Raw genomic sequence first — 8011 nt, 5'->3', positions numbered from 1 at the left:
ATCCCGTTCCCGCCGCTCCCCGGGGATCCCGTTCGGCAGGCCCGGCCTCGACTCACGGCACCGCGCTCCCCTGCCTCCCTGTTTGCTGTTTTAAACTGAGGCGCTGTGTCAACCCGCGCTATTAGTTGCCTTAAATATGTCAGAGTACGGCCCAGGAAAAATGTGCCACGAGCATACAGCAGTCAACGAAGCGGTATGGTCACAAAAGAAATCCGTGTCCCCATGTCAGTCTGCTTTCGTGCAGCTGCATGGTTCCTTTCACTGACGCATGCCCTGCCGTACACATGGACACGCATGTCTTCCCATGTCCGGAGCTTGCGTGCTGCCCAGGCCTCTCCCACTGGAAGGGGCTGCAGCACCTCCGCTCTGGGGGGCTGAGCCGGGAGGCACTGACCGGCGGCATTGCAGTGAGCAGGTTTGATTCACTTTGTGTTTGCCATTGCCAAAACCACCTTGTGTGCGACGGCAGGGCCATTGGCTCAGAGCTGTGAGCCCCCCATGCCAATCCAGTGCGTTACTGGCAGCCAGCTTCTCCCACCTCGTGGCTCCGAAGACCCCCTGTCCCCCAGGTATGCTGCTGCACGTGGGGACCCCACCACTGTCCCACCCAGGGGAGGTGGGGAGTGGGGGCTGCACTGGCCGGGTGGCATCACTGGGAAGCAGCCTGCAGGGCCCCAAAGGGGCCTTGAGCGTGGCCGGAGCCCCAGAACATGGTGCGGTGCTGGGGCTGTGGGGAGAGGCAGGGAGGGCTGGAAGCAGGCAGGCAGGCCACAGAGGAGGTGAGCAGCCGAGGAGGCAGGCAGGAAGAGGAGGAGGTTGGCGGGCAGCGGGGGCATGGGACCAGGGCCTGTGGGGACCTAACCCCTGAACATGGAGCTGGCAAGCGGGGACCTGCCTGCTCCAGTCAGGCCCTGTGCCCTTTCCACCCCCCACTGTGGCAGCACCCATGTTGAGACATGTTGGGCCATGCCATGCCACCCCGGGCTCAGCCGTGCTGGACTGTGTGTGTTCAGATGGGTCAGGCTGTGCCATACCATCCCAGGCTGGGCCATGCTGGACTGGGCTGCACCATTCCAGGCTGTGCCTGAGTCTGCCATGCCATGCCATGCTGAGCCATGCTGTGACTGACTGTAGGGTAGTACTGTGCCATGCCAGGCCATGCAGCTGCTCCCATCCATGTGGTTCCCTCCACTGCCCCCCCACCCATTTAATCAGTAACACAGCAATGGCAGCTCCGAGCAGCCGTGCCCTTGCGTTTTATGTCATCCTTATCTCCACCTCTACATTTGTAAAGGTCCCATCCCCACTGTGTCTTTCTGGTAACGAAATGGGGGAAAATGGGGAGAAATGTCACTTTTTTAATACGATCAGTGAGAGTTCAGCCTGAGTTGTACACTGGGGAGTAAAATTCAGAAAACAGCCAAGGGGGAGAGGTTATGCAGGAGCTGTGTGGCAGGGGGCTGTGGGGAGCCGTGGGCGGGGGGGCACTGTGGTGTGGGCAGAGTGCCCAGCCACCCGCCTGGGCCTGGGTACAAACAGGAATGGGTGCTGGGCACCTCTCTGCTTTGGAACATGCAGAAATACCATGGAGCTTGTAAAGAAATGCAGCTGCTGAGTAAAAATTGTTGAGTCCTGTCCAAAAATGGCTGTTTTATATTCTTCCAAGGTAAGACACCATGCATTACCTTGCCACTCTTGAGGGCACCTGCAGTCTCTTTACAAACAGGTTGTGTATGATAGCACTCAGTTTCCTTACATATTTCCACTATGGATTCCCAAAGGCTAACAATCTGTTTCCTTCCACACTGCTGTTGCCACATGTCTCTGAAGTTCATGGTGTTTTCCAAGCTGCTTTTTGGCATTAACCAAGTGCGTATAAAATGAAGCTCCCCCCACCCCAGCTACCCCTGCCATTGTCAGCCTGTAGTGGAAAAGAAAAAAGAAAGGAAGAAGAAAAAGAAAGCCCTGGCATGAGGTGCCTTTGTTCAGGGCAAGTTATGCGTGAAATCTTTTTGTCCTTCCTAAAGGAAGGCAAAAGTTGCAGTTGATTTGGGGTAAAGAGAGGCAAGTGCAGCTCTCCCGAGGCAGAGGTAGGATGGCAGGCAGGACGGGAGAGGAGTGAGTGGGCAGACTCCCATGGGAACCAGCTGCTGCAGGTGTGCTGGTGTCCTTTTCCTTTTTTCCCCTTTCTTCCTTTTTTGCCTCTTTCCCCGCCCTTTTTTCCTTTCCTTCCCCTTCCTTTTCTCCTTTCCCAGAAGAACTGTTGTTGGAAGGTACCTCTGGAGCCCAGGTGTTCCAACCCCTGCTCAAACCGTGTCACACAAGCATAAGCTGGTGACAGGACATGCTTTTTTAGATACTCAGCTCCATCCCCTCCTGCTGTTCCTGGGAACTACCAGTACTCTCTTACAGAGTGGGAACCATTACCTAAAAATTAAGATTAATCATACTTTGAGTTGTAGCTCCATAGGTTTTGCAAAGATCTTCTAACATGTTTCATAACTTAAATGAAATACAACTTTTTGTTGAACAAAAAATGAACTGCACTATTTTGCTTGATTGTGTATTGATCCCCTTTCCTTCCAGAAAAGCCAGCTGCATTCAGCTATCTCAGTAAGCACCTACCGCCCCTTTTTGTGAGCTGAGGTGCTACTTGTCTTTGGTGGGGTCTGTGCCAATGGGCATGAGGCAAAGTTCCCCACCTCGGCAGAGCAGCAGAAGTGGGGCACCCCAGCAGCAGGGAGCAGAGCTGCCGTGGGCCGCTGTGGCAGGTCTGCATGCTGGCACAGGAGCTGTGCAGGTGGAGGGAGCATTTGCCAGTGCCTTCGGAGGGCTGGGCTGCACCCGTCATTCCGATCAATTATGCTCTCTGTAAGTTAACAGAGGAAAGATGAGAAATTGATTTTTTTTTTTCCTGACAAAATGGTATTTTCAAAATTCAGGAGATAAGGCCTGACTTTGACCTTTTCTTTCTAAACTTACGCCTGATTATCGTGTTCCTTGATGATGCTATGTTACACATGGTAGTGTCTAATTCTGGCATCTTGCCAAATTGATGTAAAAATCTTCCTGGTAATCAACCCACAAACGTATAAATATCAGTGCACAGCACAGCTGTAACCAACACAGCTGGTATGTTGTGGCATCGTGCTGCTCGTGTACCGCGTTGCCTGTGCTCTGCCTGCTGTCTCACAGCCAGTGAGCAGTGCAGGCACTACTGTGGGGCTGCAATGCAGTGGGGGCTGTGAAGGGCTGCTGTCAGCCCCGCTGGAGGCAGTGTGGCAGAGAGCTCTGCCCTTCTTCCCCATGGGCGCCGTATGCTTTGGCATCTTCCACGGGGCTCCTCAAGGCCCCTGCACCCACTAAACCTTCCCCCCGTGTGACGGAGGGTGCTCGGGTGCCCTTTGGCACCCACGCAGAACAAACCCTTTCTGTCAGCTGTACCGCTGGCAGCAGGTGCAGGCATGGCTGGCAGGAGCGGTGCCGGACAGCCCGGGGTGGCTGGTCACGGCTTCCAGCCTAACGAGCTTGGGCTGCCCAGCGGGAAGCAGCATTCCCTGCCTGCATGGCTGCCTTTGCCAGAGGCTTTCCCTCTGCTCTCGGGGGGCGGGAGGAGGGAGGTTTCTTTGTTAGCTTTCCTCCTCCCTCCCTGCAGCCTGGACTCCCCTGGCCGATGCTGGGTGCCCTTGCTTCCCTCAAAAGAGGTAGTGGTGTGGTGCCCAGGGGCTGGTGGGATGGGATGGACCTGGGGGCTGACCTGGCCTGGACACATTCACCCCAAGCTTTCTTGCTCAGCATCCTTCTTTTTTTGGCCATGGCTCCCCTGGGTATTTGAATTTTAATTCCTCTCCTCTTTTGTTCACTAGGGATTCAACTCTGCAGTTCCCTCCAGCACCCACACCCATCTCTGAGCGTGCAGAAGAGGAAGCCCTGGCCCTCCAGTGCTGCAAAACTGGCTGACTGACCCAAACTGCTCGTAAAAAGGTGAATCCACAGATTCATCACCTGCACTCACAGCCCTGCATGTTAGTGCTCATGTGCTCACGTTAGCGCTCGACATGGGCCACAGGCATGGGTGAGCTTTCCCTTAAAACATCTAGCATGAGTTGGCAAGAGATGGCACACGTCATTTTCACCTGCTTTTAAACAAATATTGCAACTGTTTTCTTTGCGTGTTTTGAAACTGGTGTTGCAAGTCTGTTTTTCTCTGCAGAGGGGCCAGCTCCAGCCCCCTCTGATGTCTTCCCAATAATGGCAGCACAGCTGGACATGGGTCCAGGGGGCTTAACCTGTATTGGCCCCAGCTGTACCTCCTGCCCAGGACTAAGTTTTGCTTGTGAGAAGCAGAACCAACCTTCCCTGTGATTTTTCTCCTCCCAGGCAGGATTTCAGTTATTTAGAAGTAAAAGATAAGTCAGACAATATGAGATTTTTTTTCCCCAGAGATTTTCAGAGGGGCAGTCTGGAGGGTAAAACAGGCCTGAGAAAGCTGAATCCAGTGTTATTAGTGCAAACTAATAGCAGGAAAAAAGGCTCTGAGGTTACCTGAGGGAAGTGAGACACTGCCAGCACCCTATGGCCCTGGCACAGAGGCACAGAGGCTCTGGGAAGCCTTGCTCAGATTTATTAGTGGGCAGATGAATTGGGGGTTTCTGCTCTGTGCCTCCCATGGGACAGCTCTGGCTCGGTGCACCCTGGCCTCACTGCAAGAGGGACAGTGCGGCTGTCCTGGCGTGGCTGATGGCACACTTGGCTGGTGAGGACCATGGTTAAAGATTAAAACTGGATCCAGTTCGCAATATTTATCTTGGAAGCAGGAGGGCTTGTTTGGTTTGTGGGAAGTGTTGGGAAATGATGATGCTGGCATGGAGACACCCAGCAGGGCTGGCCCCCACAGGGTCCCGGGGTCCTGGCAGACTTCACACGGTGAGCTGGGGATGTGGCAGTGCTGGCGCCGTGGGCAGGACAGGGAGAAAACCTAAGGGAGGGGCCCACATCAGCGGGTGCACCCCACAGTTAAGACATGGCTGCTCCCCTCTGATGCTTTGCACAGTGTCCTACCTCCCAAACAGAGACAGTGGCACCTGCCTCTCCCCCATGATCGTTTGAAGGATAAATATATTAGATACTAGTGATGGGAAGCATGCAAGTAGCATAGACAGATACTGCTTTTTCATTTGTATTGCACTAAACGTTACTTACTAGAACATTTTTCAAAGATTAATAACTGCTTGCCAAAACTATTAGCCCTACTCTGGAAAAACCCACCCAGATGAACTGGGACAGAAAGCTATCCAGTTTATGCAAAAACATGGGATTTAGATATATTTTGGTGGTGAGAGTGCCTGACGTGCACAAGAATGACACAGGATATTCAGGAGCTAACTTGCATTTGTGCTGTGCAGGCCAGGCAAACCTCTTTAGAGCAATTTGTGCACCAGAACAAATCAAGAACAAGCTGTCGCAGAGATGTCTTGAGGTGGGTTTGAATGCCTGCCATTCAGAGAGCAGAAATGCTCTGAGAAACAGGGCTTTGGTCAGCGCAGGCAGGAGGTCTCAGTCAGCTCCATCCACATGAGCTTTACCCTGATGCTACTCCTGCCTCGGCAGTCAGACTTTATATTCAAAATTAGATTGAACGAAGTAGTATATACGTGTTGTAGAGTACTGACACTGCATTAATTGGAAGTGAACTGGCTTATGTGACAACTGATTTCTGGTTTTCGTATATACAATACAAAGAAGCTGCTTGGAATTTTTAGATATTCTGGTTAGCACCTAAATTATAACTTTTTATGTAATTTTGGGGTTTAGAATATCCCCTAGTGACTATTGCTAGGCAATGAATGCTGACAATGTGGATGGATTTGGCAATTGTTTAGGCTTTAGTAGTGGTTAAAGGGAGAACTCACATGGTTCCCACCTGGCCAGTGCTTCCCAAAGACCTCCACTGCTGTCAGGGTTTTGTTAAGTCTTAAATCTAGAGGGATGGGGGGGACCCAGGGTACTCCTGTGCTGCTCTTGCAGGCACTGAAATAGGCAGTAAAAAGGAATTGTAGATACAGGGAAAATGTTCCCTTTACTGGACAAGCTTTTAATTTCATAAATGCATAAAAGGATCTGATACCCACAAGCTGCCTGTAATAAAAGGCTAGAGACCCAAAGGTGAGAAAATAACCACTGGGAGAAATTAAAAATGAGGCAGCAGTTTCTGCAGCAGTACAAGTTCTTAGTTTAAAATCTTGAAGCGCTTGAATTCATTAGCACTGCCTTTCATTTGCAGCACATGGGCATGGCACCCTGTGTGCCATGCTTAGGGCAGCGCAGTGCACCTCTGGCCATGGGGCTGCTCTGGCCCCTGCCAGCCAGAGAGACTATCTATGTGAGTTTACACAAACTTCCAAAAACCCATGGCAAAGTGTCGCGACGGAGGGAAGGCACAGTCACTCAATATGAGTGATCAGCAGACTTCGTTTATTGTCCCTTACAGTCACCTTTTATACCTTCTTATAATTAGCTCATACATATTACAAAAGTTAAGCTCATTATTGTTAGTTGCCTAAATACCAAGCCCGCCCCTAGTTTCTCTTCTGTAGTTACCTGTTCCCACCTGTAACATTCTTTTCCCACCGTGATCTTCCTGTTATTGTGTAGCAAGAACAGCCAAGGATAGCATATTTTTGCTTTACTTCAGATAAGCTGAGAGGGATGTGCATTTTTGTCCAGCCAGCTGGACTATGTCTATGTGACCCTTTTCAGCTAGCCAGTTATCCACAGCAAAGTTTCTCACAGGATCCAGTAAGGACACCGAGCAGTGTTGGAGCAAGCAGCAAGTCATCTCTTGGCCTGGGAGCTGGCCACAGGGCAGAAATAGAGCAGGAAGGATTGATGGGCTTTGACACAGCAGGATGGCAGCTCTCAGGGCTCCAGACCCACCAGCAAGGAGGCCAAGTGCTCTGCAGGGAGGAAAAGCTGTCTGTGGGTAGCAGAGGCTGTCATCGGTGCTGTGCCGTCTCAATGGGAGGAGGTCTTGAGGAGGGCCACAGCTCAGGCTGCACTCAAATGGGTGTAAGTCCACCCATGAAGTATCCACTGACATGGGTGAAACTACCCCCCCCCCCCAGTGAGCTGGTGTGCCCTTGGCCAGGAACAGGCACCATCCCTGGCAGGGCTCCTTGGCACATCCCACCACCGCAGCTGTCGACTGCTCTCTGCCATGGTACTCACCATCCATCTGTCCCCTTCCACCGACATCCCCCCACCTGAGAGCTCAGCGGGGGCTGCTGCCCTGCTGCAGGGTTTGGTGAGAAGATGTCAGGACAGATGTGCCATCCTCAAGGTCAAGGGCTGCTGTACTGTAGTGTCCACTGGAACAGAAGGTAGAAAGGCACAGGCTGAAGCGGGGCAATCTGTCCTTCTTACTAGTGTATTGTAGGTAATGGAAGTGGGATATAAGATGTTCTTGGGAGTGTAATTCACTGTAATGAACAAATGACCTGAGCCAAGCTGTGTACTGATTTACATGCTGTGTAATGCCACGTATTTCACAGGAGTGCAGAATGTGATCCATCACACTAAGCTTATTGCACTGCATAACGAAATACAGGGAGCAATAAACAAGACCCTTGGCAACTCTTCTGATGAAGTTTCCCAGTAAAACCTGTTGTTTAAGTCCAGATCTGCAGAAAAGCTGATGAGCTGATGTGCTGAACACAGGCCCTGGAGTCCACAATTCAGCCCTCAAAATCCTCACCTGTCTGCTGTGTGCTGCCCAGGATGCCCCCTGCCCACGCAGCACCTGCATGCCCCTGCACCCAGAGACCAGCAGGGTGGGAGCCCACAAAAAGCAAAAAAGGGAGAAATTGCTCAGCACACCTGGAAGCCACTTCCAGACAGGGATCAAGGGCACAAGCCCACCCTGACTGGGAGGGAGAAGAAAGAAAGGGTGCTGGGAGAGCAACTTAGTCACAAACACTCAAAAAAATCTCAGCACGAGCAAGCAGTGTGTGCT

The sequence above is a fragment of the Falco rusticolus genome, chromosome Z, assembly GCF_015220075.1.
Source record: "Falco rusticolus isolate bFalRus1 chromosome Z, bFalRus1.pri, whole genome shotgun sequence".
Taxonomy (NCBI): Eukaryota; Metazoa; Chordata; class Aves; order Falconiformes; family Falconidae; genus Falco; species Falco rusticolus.
The sequence above is the reverse complement of the archived record's forward strand: the minus strand, read 5'-3'. Positions refer to the sequence as shown.